Genomic DNA, 16,823 nt, shown 5'->3' on the forward strand with positions numbered 1-16,823 from the left:
TTTCTTCGATCGCGGACAGAGTGAGCACATGGCTGAGTCCGTCGGTGTAGTTGGGGGCATATTCGACGAATATTCACGATTTTGTACGGTTTTCACAATTGGTTTACACTTTACACCCCGTATCGAAACCTTTTGTCACTGTTCTCTAGTTTCGTTCGTTTAGCACGATTAAAACCACGAGATTCGTAAAAACATCCGTTGCTGTGTATACAATATACTAAATGCTTGTTCCCACCTGTATGTCAGTCAGGTCAGTGCTAAAAAACGAATCAGTAAGTCCTTTACGATAGGTTCCGGGTTATTGTATTAATCTGTCTCCATTCCAACGCAATAAACGCAGCTTATAAACGAGTTTATGGGCAGTGATTCTTCTTATTGTCTCACGTTCGCAGTCACAGGTTCGGTGGTCTGTCCGTATAAACGAGTCTTTCACTCAATCATTTGTCAACGGCGTGTTTATGGTGGCGCGATGAGTACGCAATTTAATTATCTTGATGTGTCCCCCTTTCGTGGCCTGGTTTCGGCTAACGCGAAACGTGTACACAGTTCGTGACTAATAAGTTAATGTGACGAGCTACATCGTAATAACAGCTGTTAGAATGATATTGGATCGTGGAGAGTTTTGGGACAAAGCGTAGAGTTCATTTGCGTCGATGATTCGATATAATATATGTGTAAGTCATAAGTGAATTGAAAGACAACGAAATAGAGTACGTCATCAATCGACGAACCTTCGACCACACAGTAAACATTTATCACTGAAAATAGGATGTGTGGAGTCCATTTTCTATAACTAACTAGATTTTAGAAAATTAGGAATTGAGTAGTTAAACATTTTTGGCGCCGTTGAAGAGGATTGCAGAGGTTTGCAGAATTGGGAATTGTACTCTGAAGTCCAAAACAACTTGTACAATCAAATTTTTGAGTTGACAAATTATTTATTACTCGATAAAGTTTTGAAAATTGATTGACGATAACTTAAGTCCTCTGTACACTTCGCTTTTTCAAGTTACAGATATTCTACTCGGATAGAATAGATTGTTGAAGAATAACAAATAGTCTAATTCCTTCAGGAATAAATATTAAAGTGTTAGGAATAAATCAGGAATAAATATCGTCAAAATAAATATTTTTAAAATTCAATGTAGGCTATGAAAATTCATTGTTAATTCAATTCTGGTCCGGCGCATTAATTATGCATTTGAAATCGAGGGACCAAGCGACATCTCTTCGATGCAGCGAGCACCAGCACTGCAAGTCGGTAAGACAGGAATTCGCCGATCAGTGAAGACGCGAATGCACCACGAACGCCCCACAAATGCACCCCCGAAACTGCAGTACCACGAGAGAATTCACTATCCGGGGCGAGCTTATCGTTCGAACCCCTGGGAAAATCAATAGCCTTCAGCTAGCTCCGGAAAGTCCCATCAGGGTAGGTCCGAATTCGTCAAGAGAAAAAGGATTCCATTCGTTTCAGGTGGAATTGCACATACGTTTGCCACGAAGAAGCAATTATACTGAGGGTTGTTCACCGGGTCCCCCGGCGAGCATCGATCTTAATTTACGTTGGTCGAATTAACGTGCGGTTCATTTTCACGTTGTTTCGCCTAATTACTTTTCAGTCGTTCTAACATTGTTCTTCGTTCGAAGCGCCGTCGCATCGGCCCGATCCATTTCCATAAAACAGAGAAGAGTGGCTCTCATGGGACTATTTGAATATGAATTTATTACAACCCCAGAGGCACAGTCCATTTAAAAACATAGGCGTTCCTTCGGCGTTGTGAAGATTATCCAGGAAAGTATGGACACTTTCTAAATTATCAGTAGACTGTGGATCAATTCCATTTCATTTCAAAAAAATTAAAAATGTATATCTCTTGTATTGAACTTTTTCATAAATGAAAAACAGTGCAACAGTGTTCTTAAATTCTTCCAATGTCTTCACAGCTTTGTATTTATTCATATTTATCATAAATGCATAAAATCTGCAGTTTACTTATCAATAATTAGAACTTTACACCATGCAAAATGACCGACTCGTTCCGCTGCAGAAATAGAAATTTGTTTGACGCGAACGTATCAGAAAACGATCCGGCGAACGTTTTTCCGATGGAACAGAAAATCTGTACTTACAGAATTCACGGAGACCTGACCCAATTCCTTCCAATTTTAAAGAAAAATGTCGGTCAACATTAACCAAGACAAGAAGCGATCTCATCACCTTTTTAAACCGGTCTATTTTTTCCTCGTGCTATTCGCGTCAAGACGACGCCAGTCACGGTGTGACTGTAATCAGATTTAACGGAGTCTGGAGACTAAAACATAAATGGGCCACGAATTTCCCTAAACCTATTCATCTCAACAGCTAAAACTTTTTGCACTCAAAGCTCTTGCAAGTGTGTTCAAAAGGGTATTCACTGCGAGGTGTGATAAAAAAGGAACCGGACTGTGTCAATTTCCTTGCGAAGGACTCTTGTGCTTCAGTTTTCCAAATTTCAGCGAGCTCCGAGTGTCTCAATACGTGTTCTACAAAATTTAGTGTATAACAATAGAATGAGAATTCCTTCGAAATAAGTAGAAAATAGATTGCTGAGCAGTTTGCTTCCGCTGCGTACACTGGAGAACGATTAATCATAGAAAATATGTTAGCATTCATTTTGAATCATGGATCTATACAATTGTACGCGATTTGTATCTCGCCACGCTACGCGAAGTAGTTCAGATTGAGAAAAAATTTCTGATTATGGATTACAGATTAGAGTTGCTTTTTATCACACGTTGTACGCCATCTAGCTAATTGCACGCACGATTAGATGATCCAAGGATCGTCCAGAAAAGATGGAATCACGAGTCCCGAGCGTTGGATCACCAGTGGCTAATCCTTTAAGCGAGAATAAGGAAGAAAGAGACTTTTATTGTCTTGTAAATTGGCGTTACGTCACGTCAGCGGTTCTGCGATGCAATTTCACGGGGCTCAATTATTCCGAAAATCGTGGATCGGAGGAAGTAGGCGCAGTTTCGACCGGACGTCAGCCGTCGGTGTAATTCGTCCGTTCGCGGGTACAATGGGAAAGCGTCGAAGCAGATATACCGTGAGAGCCAGATGAAATTGAATTATTCGCGACTGCAGCTACACCGACGAGTCTGGCGGCACGCTCGAACGAACTAACGAGAGCACGAGGACCGATGCGCGACGTTGGAAATCGCGAGGCACGACTAATTTTCATTAAGCCGGCACCGGCGAGTGCCACTAGCCGACCTACCGTCCTTAATTAGCTACGAGGGCATAAGCAGCGCTAACTTAGGGTACAAGGGGGCCAATTGGTCCATTGTTCTTGGGGTTAGATGCGAATTTCTATCGGAGCAGACTTGTTGATGTAATCTACTTGTGTCGGATTGATTGCTTCCAGTGATCGACTCGTGAATCTAACGTTGGAATCGCTCTACGAGTGGAGACTTGTTGTTTCGGCAAACTTATGACTGGCGATCCGTTTAATCGGCTTGAATTTTCATGGTAATCGTTTTTGTAAATTAATAATAATATTTAGAGCCATACTGATTGCTTACAGATCTTTTTTTCTCAGTTGAGAGAGAAATGAAGTAATCTCTACTCAGTGAAATCAATCCTTGGTACGTTATTGGGCACCGTTCAGCAAATTTGAAAAAGTAGGAAGATAGAAACAAATGGCTAAAATTTTAATGATCCTTACTTAGTTGGATTGTATGAAATTTTTTCTTATTTTCTTAGAGTTAATTCTCGTGTTCCTGATTCGTTATTTAAGCTATATTATTTTACTACGTCACAAATAAACATAGTTCGAACAAAATTTATAACAATTTCCTTTGTAGCAGGTGCAAAATGAATTACCCTTAAGCTGGTCCTAAAACATCAAGCGTTTCAGAGTTAATAAACACGTAAAAAATGTCTAGTGGTTCGAATCCGATAGAAGATAGATTCTAAAAAACGAGACGTATGAATAGTTTCATTAAGTCCCACTTTCTATTTCACACACAAAAATCTACGAGATGAATAGTCAACTTGTGCTGGCTCACGAAGAAGACGATAATTGATAGGGACATTTTGACGAAGGTCTCGGAACGATATCTATTAAAAGCTGAAAAAGACTTCAATAATTGGACCAGCAACTGACAGGGGGAGAAACGATAAATGCGGAGTTTTAATTTACCACTTGGCTAGCTATCGAAAGTTCTCGATAGAATCTAACAAAATACATCAGCAGATTGCCGAAGGGGGGGGGGGGGTTAGCGTTTCCAACTTCGTGGCCCGCGAAGAGTTCAAACGATTCCTATCAAATTAAATTTCATTTCCCAATCGAGTAATTCGAACAACGTTTATTTTCACCGAAAAAAAACAGATCAAGCTCGAGGCTTGGTAAAAGTTTAATTAATCGAACGATGCCAAAGGGTTCCGTGTGGCACGAAGTGTCGAGTGTTTTCGCATCGTGAACGGAGATATGAATACAGAGATCAAAGGGCCCGAATGAAGGTTTCAATCTTCGCAAAACTGCTATAGAAGGTCTGTCCTGTGAATGCGGAACTGGGAATTGGTCGGCAGCGAGGCACGGGCGTGTTGATTACACTTGGACATAGGTCTGTTTCTATTTACAGACCATGGAGTGAAAACTAATCGGCAGTCGTTTCGGAAATGCGAACGCTGGGGCCGGCGAATGAGCGGCGGCACTTAAACGTCGGCAAACTAATCGGCGCCGTTGTTCTAATTGCTTGGAGACCGCGCTGGACCACCATCGTAATACCCGGCAGCGGAAATTTGAATAGTCGCGCGAATCATCTAGTTCAAGGAAAAGAACTGGCTAAATAAATAAAATTCTATAAATCCAGGAATGTCAGAAGTAACTATGAGTAATGCAATGCATTGTGGCATCTTCTTGCACGAAATCAGAAGAATGTTCTCGGAGATGTCTTGAGAGTAATATTAGGTGTAATAACTAATCTACTGTTTTTGATTAATGTTTTTCAAATTCATCAATGCAATCGTTAGCTATGAACCGTAGACTCTTAAAAAATGTTAAATACCGGTAGTCAATGTATTAAAAACAAACACTCTGTGTTCAGCTTCACAAAATTTTAACATTTCATAGTACCATTATAAGCTACTTATCCTCCCGGAAAATCGGCCTTGTAGTTAAACAGTTTCCTTAGTATTAACAGATAAAGTTTGATCTAAAACTTTCAAGTGGTTCGAAGAGAGAGCGAGAGGAGAGGTGGGAGACGGATAAGTTCGTCCATAGCTGCAAACTGTTCGGAATTGTTCCTTAGTGGTTCGGGCTTGTGCTCGTTGATCTTGCGTGCTGCCGTGATAAATGTACGAGCATTACGGGACTCGAAATGAAACGTTAATAAGGGCTGAGTAGATTTTATGTGCCGCTTGTGTACGAAGTGGCCAGTTCATTTTCGTTTCGGGTAACAAGGGAGCCGGAGCAATTTCTCCCACGGCAACCGGAGATCCCCGCGAATTTTAATTACGTAAGCGACCCGTAAGACAGATAACGGACTAAGTAAGGACTTGTATCCTTCCGTAATAGGCAGGCAGGTCGAGGATCTCGGCAAGAGGCCCGAAGTAGCATCCTCGAATCCGACGTTATTGCCGCCTGCAGCGCACCTAGTTCCAGTTTAGCCCAGTAAAAAAGTTGGAACGACTCAACTTCCTGCGGACACGCCGAAGACGAAGGAACATTCTGCCACGAGCAGTGTCAGAAATACTACCCGCCCGAAAGTTCCGATTCCTCCTTGAGAGCCACACGAACTCGCCCGATTCTCGTTACCCTGATGCGCAATTCTGGGAGTGATTCGATATTTCGATCAACACTCATCCTCTGCGAATCGAATGGAATAACTATTCGCCAATGGTAGAAAAAACTCGATTTGTAAATGAAGTAGGTGAACGACCAAAAAAAAATTCAATTTCTGCCGTGATGGTGAGCAAGATTTGTTGGATTGGCAAGAAAGTAATTTCGGTATTTCAAGGTGATATTAAACCGAATTTCTTTATTCAAGCGATGAACTTTGATCAATAAAATATTTTATTATTTATTCTTTTTGGAACAAAAGGGAAAATATCTTATTCATTAAAGTTCGTCGCTCTATTTCACCTTAAAATACCGAAATTACTTTCTTGCCAACCCAATATTTAGCGAAAAGTTATTTGGATTGGGCCAATGTAGGATATTCGTTGGCAAATTGTCATAACTAGACCGCGGATCTTTATGCAAAATAAAAAATGGTTGCATTGATTGCAAGACACAGGAGCTAAATAAAAATTTCCTTCTTCTTTTGATGATGTTGTTAAGGTGAAACTAATACACTGGTGGCCTTAAATCCTTTTAATACCTCCACTGTTTTAAATTGTACGTACCCATTTTTGCCATAAACATTCGTCGTAGGCCCTATGTTAGGGATTTGTAGGCAAAACCACCAACCATATCCCAACCGTTGGCCACCGTTGGCCAACCATAAATAGCCCTTCCCAAACCATTTGCACAGGTGAGTACAGTTATTCGATCGTCCGATCCACATGTCGTTTCGTATTCATCCGCAAAGCGCGCGTCGATGCAGATGTAGAGCGGCGTTTCTAATTGGCGTGGGCCGATGAAATCCGTAAATGAAAGGCGAAAATGAGTATTCGAACAGGCAGGAATGACCATAGTCGCGCAGGAAGAGGAAATGCGACGTATCCTGTCATTTCGTGCAGCAACGTTAATTACTATTTCGCGTTAATGTACGCGGCTTGCTCGTGGAGCATCAGCTCCGGTGCTAGACAAGAGGTAACGGCGAGTAGCCTAACAGAGCCGGGTGACCTATTAAAATTGAAAGGCTACTTGAACGCCGGTTATCATTCATTATCGTGATTCTAGTCGAGTGCGTCGCGTCGGTCGGGATCATCGAATCGTAGCGCGGCGTAAATCAAGTGTCAATCGTGGGGAGCCCCGCGCGCCGCGTTTAGCAAATTAACGTCGCGTTAATTGGCGAACGTTATCAATTATCAGCCGGGGCAATAAGTGGCTGCCGACCAGGGGAAAAACTGGGTTAATCCTCGCTCCCCTTCCCTCCCCAACGTAATGGAACAAGGAGCTCCGGTGATTATACAATTTCGAGAATCGACTGTGCGCTTAACGCTGGCGGCGTTCACGGGAAATTTTAATAACCGTCCTTTGTAATTTTTTAAACCGACCAATCCTTGCACGGGATCGCTTTAGGCACTCTAGCTTTTGTCACGCTATAGATCGATAGTGACGATTCTTCTGTAAATTAATTTTAGTTTTGTAATGTGCGGTACGGATGGGATCAAGATCAATATGTCCTCACGAATCCGAGTCAATTTCAATAACCAAGTTTCATTTCATGTGTTTCGATTACTACGTAAAAGCAATAATGTTTCAATGATTATATTTGGAAAGTATTCATTTTATACAAACTGATTTCGAACCTCGGAATGAGTACTTACAAGTTTCGAAAAGATACTTATAAGTACTTCGATGTTGAAAAGAATCGAATCTTTCACAAGTAGTACTCGAATCATGGAAATCAAAACTGCATAGAGGGCTTTAAGCACTTTCTTTATTAAATTCGTAACTATTTAAGAGTAATATTTCCGATAGATTACGAAATTACAGTTATACATGTTGAATTACATTATACATTAGAGGCCAATTGTTTTTAAAGGTAAAAAAATAATGATTCATAAATCACAGAATTTCCGGTATGATATTCATAAAAGTTTCGAATCTGTGCGACCAAGATTCGAATATACTTGCAAGTATTATTCCCGTTTACCAAGGTACTTGTAAAAGGTTCGAAACTGTCTGGCATAGGTCCGAGTACACCTTAGGAGTACTATTTCTGTCTTTCCAAGTATTTATAGAGAGTTCGAATTCAATCAATCAAAGTTCGAACCTGTTTGCGAGGTGCTTGATCCCATCCCTGCTGTGCGGCGGAGGTCCGAATGACAAACGATTACATTTGAAATTTAGTGTTCGAATATTTTTTGGATCCACTGCAACAGTTTGTTTACACTATATTTCTAAAAATGATGAGCCACTTCAAAGAGTCAACTTTGTAATAATGATTTCAAGCGTGTCCTCCCTTTGCAGGAATAAATATAAACAGTAATAATAAGAAAATAGAAAAAAAGATCTTACATAACGAACAAATCATCTATCGTTGTTTATTTGCAGAGCTTCGCGTTTATTTATATTCAGAAGCGCAGAGAAAGTATTCTTGTTATAATAATAAAAAGTTAGCCACACGTCAATAGCTGCTATAGTACTGTAATGCTACAACATCGATCGGAAAAACGTTAATAATAACGTCGAAGTGGCTGATAATGTAATGCTTAAGGGCGCCGTTTTAATTACTCGATTTAATGTGTCGAAAGGGAATTTACGGAATTCGCGTGCAATTATATCGAATGTTGTCGCGGCTTTAAAAACCATATCGAATTCCTCGAGCGACCCGTGCACGAGCGCGCAACGCTCGGGACAAAAGAACTCATTTGCGAGTCAAGAGGCGTTAATGAGATCAGCGGTTTTTCTGAGTGACACGACCGCCTCGCGTTTCACCGTGAACGCGCCGCAGAGAAATGTTCGAACGTAGATCCGAATGCGATAACAGCGATTACTTTGCAGGGGAGTTTTTCTTACGGGGTGACTCGTTCTTCACCGGTCTCGTTAACCCCCACACGCTCTTCGTAAATAGCTGCACGAGAGATAACCCCTTCATATACGAATTAAATAAAATTCCACGCGACCAAAGAAAGAAACCATTTTGTTTTCTATCCCTTGCCTCACTATTTAATTCCACGGGTTCAGGTTGAAACATACTATTTCATTTCGTTTGACGTTCTGAACGCATATCGATGGAAAATAAGATAATTATGATGGAACATAAGGAACGATCAAGTTTGGCATCCGAAACCCATGACGTCTCTGAGGTGACGTAGCAGAAACAAATTTTGATTTGATTCTAGTACTTTATAATTGACGTAGGGTATGGTTGCTCAAGTCGTACCAGTGCTTAAGTCGTACCACTTGAATTTTGAACGAACTACGGCGTCAACAGCACATACAACGGCAACCAAATATACATCCGAGTCAACCAAGTTGCTTTACGTATTATTATCTGCCATAAACCAGCCTCATTATAAATCCTGTCATGAAGTAAGTTTATTTCAATTTTCTTATAATTTTCTGCATATGTTTGGTAGTTAATCTTGCAAGTAAATTATTGATAAAAGTATGTTCCTTATTAAATATAAATTCAGTAGAATTTACATAATCGTTTAGTTGAAACGAAATCGTATTAATTTTATTCAGTTAGGTTATGTTTACTTTTTAAATTGAACTTGTGCCGTGTCTTAAGTCGTACCCATATGAGATTCCTAAGTTGTACTATCTCGTCAGTCGAAATAACCTCAACGCAGAATAAAACGCAGTAATTAATTAAAAGGAATTGGCATTGAAAATTAAAAAGAAGAAAACCGTTTGGTTTCGTTTTATTTGTGGAGAAGATCGGGAGGAAAACATGATTCAATGCTTGAAATGCAAATCATGGATGCACGATGTATGCGCTGGAGTTGACAAAAACACAAAAAAATTTGTATGTGATGTTTGTACTAACTGAATACCAATGTGTCATGTAAACAGATTAATGAAAAATACGTTTCAATTATTATTGTTGCTTAATTTAATTCTTAGGTACGACTTAGGCTATAGGTGGTACGACTTAGGAAACCAATTCCTTTAGTCGTACCGATGTAAGTTTTTAAAGATTTAGTTTATTTTACGTGAAAGCATATAGATTTTCTAATTTCGTTATAACAAATAACAACAATATTAACACAAGTTTTGAATAACACATTTAATTTCTATTTATTTGATAAATCCTATGTTTTATACGGTTTCTTTCTTAAGGGGTACGACTTGATTAACCTTACCCTACAACATTTTTATTTTGCATAGAGTTCCACAGTCCAATTATTTGAAATGTTTAAATGGGGATATATCGTAGTTCAGCATTGGGACAAGGGCTACGCAAACACGAATGCAACAGGAAAATTTTTTTTCGAAAATTCCACCGCAATAGTAACGACGCACGAATATTGCATGTCATCGCTAACTATAGGGTTCTATCTTGCCTTTCTTCGCCAGCTCATCAATATTCTTCGCATCCTCATTGTCCGCAATGCTGAAACCGCGGACCACGGAGGGGGATAGCATCGCAATTACAAAGAGTGCGCGGAGCGATGAAGGAAAAATCCTCACAATTAGGTCCGCCATCGTATTCTGCAACCTAGGTAGAACCATTAATTCCACGGGCCTCATTAAGTCTTCACTTTCGACGTCCCGGTTTATGAGAGTTCGGTCTCTTCGATCGTCGTCCCCTCAATCATTTTTCGAGGCACGAACGACGAATATACCGAGACCGCCCGCCCGCCCTGTGTAGAACACGTCGTTACCGAAGAAATCGGTGAACGAGGAGCCGGAGATCCTCTGCAGAAAGGGAATCTATTTCACGACGGAGCCATGAATAAAATATCATCTCGATCGTGAGCGACGATTCTCGTTTCCGGCCGAAGATAGACCCAGGCTTCCCGGCGCCCGCTCTAATAATTTAATGCGATTCTCGCAAATAGATTTATGAGCGTTTTGAACGTGACAGCGGCGGCCCGTCGATGATCGTCACCGCCGCGCGCCGCGGAGATAAATGTCAGGATCCTCGTGTATTCCGGGCAGTCGATAAATTCGCACATCCACCGAGAAATCTCAGACTCGCAGCACAGCTTGACAACTCGCGGAACGCGATCGATATCTCGAGGAACGACAAACTTCGGTGGCACGACGTGACTCGAGCTTCTCGTAGTAACGTTAACGGACGATCCACATAATTTTCACGCGAGTTTCCCTTGTCCCGAAATCGGCTCATCAATGGAGACCTGTCGGCCGTTGCGAGAATACAGATTTTTATTCAATTCGATACTTGTTTTGCGAAATTATCATACTAATTCCTCCCCTTACCTCGGAATCGGCCAATTTATGGAAAGCTCCCTTTTGTGAAGATTTTTAATTCGATATTTTTCTTGGAGAATCGTGGCTGGTCAGAACGAAGGTGAAGAATTGTAAAGTCACACGGTTAAATTGAAATATTTCAAACTTACAAAATATACAACATTAAAGAAGTAAACGCAAAAATTGAATATATTCCATAATATATTCCCATCATAATATAAATATGATGAAGCGGTATTTGAAAGTAAACTTAAAGTATTAAAGCATTAAAACAGATTCAATTACTACCGTATTCCAAGAGCCAATTTTTTGTCACATTCGCGATGAAAGCAAAAATTAAACCGCTGTTCTATCATTAAAATTCTAAAGCAGTTATTGGAGAAATATATATAGTGGAGTATGAATACATTTAGACGAACCTCGAAAAAATGAACGCTCGACAAGCCTCGGCTGATCGTTCCATTATCATTGCATTTCAGTTCGAGTCTATAGCATGTAACAATAGGCGACTAATAGAGTTAGAATGTAATCTTCGAAACAATATGCGACAGGGTAACATACGACGCGGTTACGGCAAGTTAAACTCGAGCTTCTCGTTTCGCGCGAATAATGAGCCTCAAGTTCCCGTCCGTTTATTTTCTGGATCACCACGGCGAGTTACGGAAACAACTACTTCCGCCTATATCTTATTGCGGAATCGATAGAGTGTATGAATTATGCAATCGAACGTTTCCTTCGCCTTGTTCGAGACACAAAGCCTCGTCAAACGGCACACATCAAGATAACTGCTTTTTTAACGGACATAAAAATTGCATTGCACGCGATCCGCGGAATGGGTTATATACCGTCGCGTTTAGCATATGACACTTAGAAATGCATTTCGATTGACGGAAACGGCTCGCGTTTGACCCAATAAAATTTCTCGCGAATGTTCTAGGCTCAACAGTTGGCTGCTGATTGCGGGAATATAGTCGCACATTTTAATAGATCAATGAAAACATACAGATAAAACTTTCTTAAATGTGTCCTAGCGTCTTGTAAATATATTTCGGATTTTATGCATTTGTCACAAAAATTGTTAGGTGTAGAGGTGTTCGAAAATGTTGTTGGATTATTTTCATACTGTTAAATATGTTAAGAAAGAAAATAAATTTCTATTTCATTCCCAATTATAATTGTGTATAAAGATTCGCGCTTTAGTTATAATTGCAAGTGTGCTTAACATAATTAAACATAAAATCAAATTATAATTTTATTGTCTAGAAAGCACCAAGGATTAGATACAATATATAAATAATTCTATATATGAAAGTATCTACAGAATTTTTTGTACAATTTTATTCGTTTTGTATTGTAATTGCGAATTAAAAATGTTCGTAGACGGTTTATAAAATGCTTGTTAAAAGAGGCGATTCGTAAGATACAAGAAATATATAACTACAACGTGTAGCACGGGAATTGCCAGTAATTTGTAATTAAAGAGTTAGATAGTGTAGCGTTCGTTTTAAGAGAGAATCAAATCTCGAAGGTCGATAAGCTTATCGTGGATTATCGTGGAGCGTGCCGGAAGTCGCATGAGCCAATGTTTTAATAAACACCTAACGGTGCATAAATAGCGTACACCGGATTTACAGTCTCGGTGCACGCTAGACGACGAATCGCGAGCGTAAACAGTGGTTCGAAGCAGTTGCATTATCACGTTGACGTTAGAACGCGCTTGAACTTCTGCGGAACAGCTGCGGAAAGTCGTTCAGAAGTGAGAAACTAATTCAATATCTCGTGAGACCGAATGTGGCTACGGAGATACGATAATAATTGTTGTAAACTATAACGGTGCTACTATTGTACATCCACCTAACGATTTCGCATCAATGTCACTTGATTATATAATAATTTGTATTATATTAAATTCTACAGACTTTTATTACTATTCATCAAGTAGTTTAGTAATAATTAGACTACGGACGTTGTGCGCTCATGATAAAAGTGAGTAGGTGGAGTAATTGTTCATCACGTGTACAGTAAATCGCGTATTAAGCTTTCATAAAGCTTTAGTCAGAATGACAAGCGGTTTAAACAAGATAAATAGAGTTGAGCTGTCTCCGAGAAGACTGACCTGCGTCACTTACTGATCTTGGTGCTTCCCAGTGACGTATATCACTATCTAGAAAAATTACGACTCTCTGGATAACAATACCCACTTCCGCAGTAATGACAAATTGTAGTACAGGCGAAAATATCACAGTGACTCACAGCGTCGATCACAGACAGTCTACTTGTTCAGATCACGTACGAAATTTCAAGTTCAGAAGCATGATTTTCCCAAAAAGAATAAAACGTTTCCATATATCCAATCAATTTGTCGAGGAATCGAGGAAAACAATACAAAGAATCTATGTTTATTTTCCAAACTTTTACTCCAAAATAACAGCTGCCCTGCCAAATGGCAACACTGTGCATTAATATGAAGACAACACGAAAGTACCTATCACAGATTTTATGTACTTGTCTAAAAAATAAGTAACTCTGCAATTTGAAAGAATACAAAGAAAGAATTGAAGAGTATCGATGTGTTATTTTCAGCTAATTGTGTGGCTAAGAATTGCTTGATGTATAAAATATTGATAAAGGTCCGCAAGTTTAGTTACCGCCACAACACGCTCGACTCTCAACGAGAAAGAATGCTATCGAGTCACAGTAGGTACGTTTAGAACTATCCAAGACCACACTTTACTCGACCCCAATTTCCCAGCGAATCTGCGACCCGAAAGTAACCCATCGCGATATCACCGGCACATAATGCTAAAGCAGCGCTGATAATGACTCTCGCACGAGCAATGACCCTCGGTTGGCGCAGTTCTCAATCCGCATCCGAGCCGCCACGCTCGCTCGGTGTGCAGCACGCGCGAGAAACAACAGAACCGCGAACGTATCCTATCATTCATTTATCATGCTCGCAGGGACGCGAGAAACCTTCGGAGAATCGAGAAAAACGAGAGGAGAGAGAGAGAGAGAGAGAACGTGGAAAACCCTGGCGGAGGCTGGCGGAGGCGAGCACACGAGAGAACGATGCGGAACAAAAGTTCCAATGAGGGGAAGAAGAACAAGTGCTGGGAAACAAAGGCCGCGCGATTAAACCGCAGGTCGTTGGGAAACGAGGACGCGCAGAGTTTCCCCAGTTTTCCACGAGTCGTCCGCGATTCCACGTTGTCTCGGGAACGCGGATTTTCACTCGATCGCGGACAGTTGAACGTCGATGCAAAACCAACGAGGATTGTTGCTCTGACGAGCTGAAGATTGCGGAGGTGTTTTCCGGGTGTCGGGTGATCGCAGGTCGCGTGGGCGGTTGCAGGGGTGCATCGTGCTGGTCGGAAGTGCATCGACTGGCAGTTCGCAGGGGCACACGAGACCTAACCTTCGCTGGTGCAGGGGCTTGTGTCAAGGTGACCGGCGGAACAGGGCCAAGACGCACGACACTCGGTTGTCCGACGACCAGGCAGAGCCCGGCCAGGCGTTGTCAACGGGAACCATGGTGTCACGGAGCACAACAAGCTGACCAACACGGGAAAATTGCGAGCACACGAGCGCTCCGCTGGCTCGGGGCTCGGCTCGCGAGAGCGGCGTAGTCGCGAGCACTGACCTACGTCACTGGGCGCACTTGGCACACTACTGAGCGCGCCGGTCCTCGTGCAAGTACGTGTGCTCCCCCGTGCTTCCGTGTACGTGGTCGTCTCTCTCTCTCTCTCTCTCTCGCTCCCACCAGCCCCTATCCTCCCTCTTCCGCTCTTTCCCTCGCTAGCTTTCTCTCTTTCTAGCTCGCTCTCGCAAGCCCTGTCTCCCTTTCTTCGTTCCAGATGCAACCGTGTGCGTCGGTGTAGCCGGTCACACGAAAGCGGGGTGAACTGCACCGCCACCTCGTGAAAATTGCATTCACCCTGCCGACGACCACCCTCCGACAGCTCTGCACCCCGCCGCGCCGTTACCACTCTGGATTCTTACCCCGATGGTCCTCGAGACGAAATCGTATGGGGTGCACACGGATCGACGGAGATTGGCGAGCTTCCTCTGCAGGACAACCTGCGAGACTTTGCGGGGAACTAATCTTGCAGGACGGCTTTTCAGTTTCTTGCTTACCCACGGCGCACGGTGGGCTTCATCGAAGATTTCGGGACGGTATTGTTGGGCATTGTTCGAATCAAATTCTACTCGAATCAGAGTAAGGATTAAATGATTATTCGGTTATTTACCATTCGAGTTGTACGTTATTCATTTTAGAGAGTCCTTATAAATAGACCGTGAATTTTATGCATTCACGCCAAAAGTAGGTGAAAGACAAAAAGTGAAATCATTAGATCATTTTAAAAATACGATTCTATCATCTGTAACTTATTAAAATTACTAAGAGGATAAATTAATGTCTATGCAGCTCCTTTTTCTTGTAATCGATGCTCAACATTTTTAGTTTACTTAAAAGTCCGCAGTTTAGTGTGCCACAAGCTTGTCACAATTTTTGCACCGTGCTGTGCCGAAAACGTGCTTTCAGGATGCTGTAGTAAGATGATTGAGTATATAAAGATTATAAAGATGTTTTTATAGGAATTGAATCAATCTTGTTATTTTTATAAAGCAAGGCATACTAGGAATTTTTAGTACTCGTCAGGTTTAGTGTTAGTCGAACGCCTCGTCTTTTATTAACACTTCCGCGTCGGATGACTCAATATTGCGTCAAATCGAAAGCTACCGCTTGCTCCTGATGACGCATCTGTGCGTCAAAGTGTAGAGGAAGTGTTACAAGCTGTTTTCTCCGGAACTATTGGGATTGGAACGACGCGACGTCTTCAGCGTTGTTGCTCGGTACTGTGCGAACATTTTCAATCTAGCGTTCTGGACACGGGAGTGCTAACAAATTTGTATTTTAAACTGTAACATCAGACTGTAACAGAACCGTAGGTGCATCGAACTTTTTACGGCATTTGGAAACAGAAAATGGAAGAGTTTCTACTAGGCATGTATGAGAATTTAAGCTGCTTTTAACAGTTAGAGAGACTAGATAGCATAAAGGTACGCTTTTTTCCTCCACATTCTTTGAAAGTCCTGGATAAAATGCGACGACTCGGTAACGAAAAATTCCAACATCTCTTGTTTTACCTGTAATGTTATATCTCGAATTACAGTTTTAAGCTACAACAGGATTAAAATTAAAAGTCAAATATTTTATGGTATTTATGGTAGAAACAAAACATGGGTGAATTTTTACTAAAAGCATATATAAAAGCGTACACTTGATGTTTTTAATACTTATGGAGACTAATTGTAAGCTGTTAAAGATATAAACATTTTAAAACTGAAAGATAAGTAACATTTTAAAACTGAAACTCCTCTGTTTTTAATTTCTCAGTACCTTAAACTTGAAATAAAAATAGTTTCCAGTAGTATCCAGCATAAATAATATCAAGAAATCAAAGAAAAAGATGCATAAAAAGGAGAAGGAAATTCATTTCGAAGAAACAAGCAAGGGTAGAAAATTGATTCTTAGCGCACATTTTCTAGGGTTATAAGGTCAACGACGTCCCTCGAAACTGGGTCAGGAAAGCGATCGACTGACATCTGAGCCCTTGTAAATACGAATTGTGCGATCGAGATTCGTTTAAAGTATAATAATCTCGAGCAGAACAAAAACACTTTATAACAAAATTAGTTCCGGATTGTTTCGCTCTCAAAATTTTAAAGCATATAAGAGGATATGCATATAGACGTTTCGGAGAGTAACATTTTCTTTTC

General features: G+C 40.9%; 1 protein-coding gene and 1 long non-coding RNA gene across 22 annotated transcripts in view; both read right to left on the reverse strand.

Annotated features, from left to right (window-relative positions):
* Positions 1 to 16,823, reverse strand: part of LOC143208036 (disks large 1 tumor suppressor protein-like) — a 397,450-nt gene that overhangs the window by 247,180 nt on the left and 133,447 nt on the right. The window lies entirely within an intron of this gene.
* Positions 64 to 14,451, reverse strand: LOC143208062 (uncharacterized). Its single transcript, XR_013008826.1, has 2 exons — positions 6,395 to 14,451; positions 64 to 574 (listed from the first exon to the last, which is right to left on the reverse strand). It is a non-coding gene; the product is annotated as an uncharacterized LOC143208062 (long non-coding RNA).

Source organism: Lasioglossum baleicum, chromosome 4 (assembly GCF_051020765.1).
Source record: "Lasioglossum baleicum chromosome 4, iyLasBale1, whole genome shotgun sequence".
NCBI classification, from domain to species: Eukaryota; Metazoa; Arthropoda; class Insecta; order Hymenoptera; family Halictidae; genus Lasioglossum; species Lasioglossum baleicum.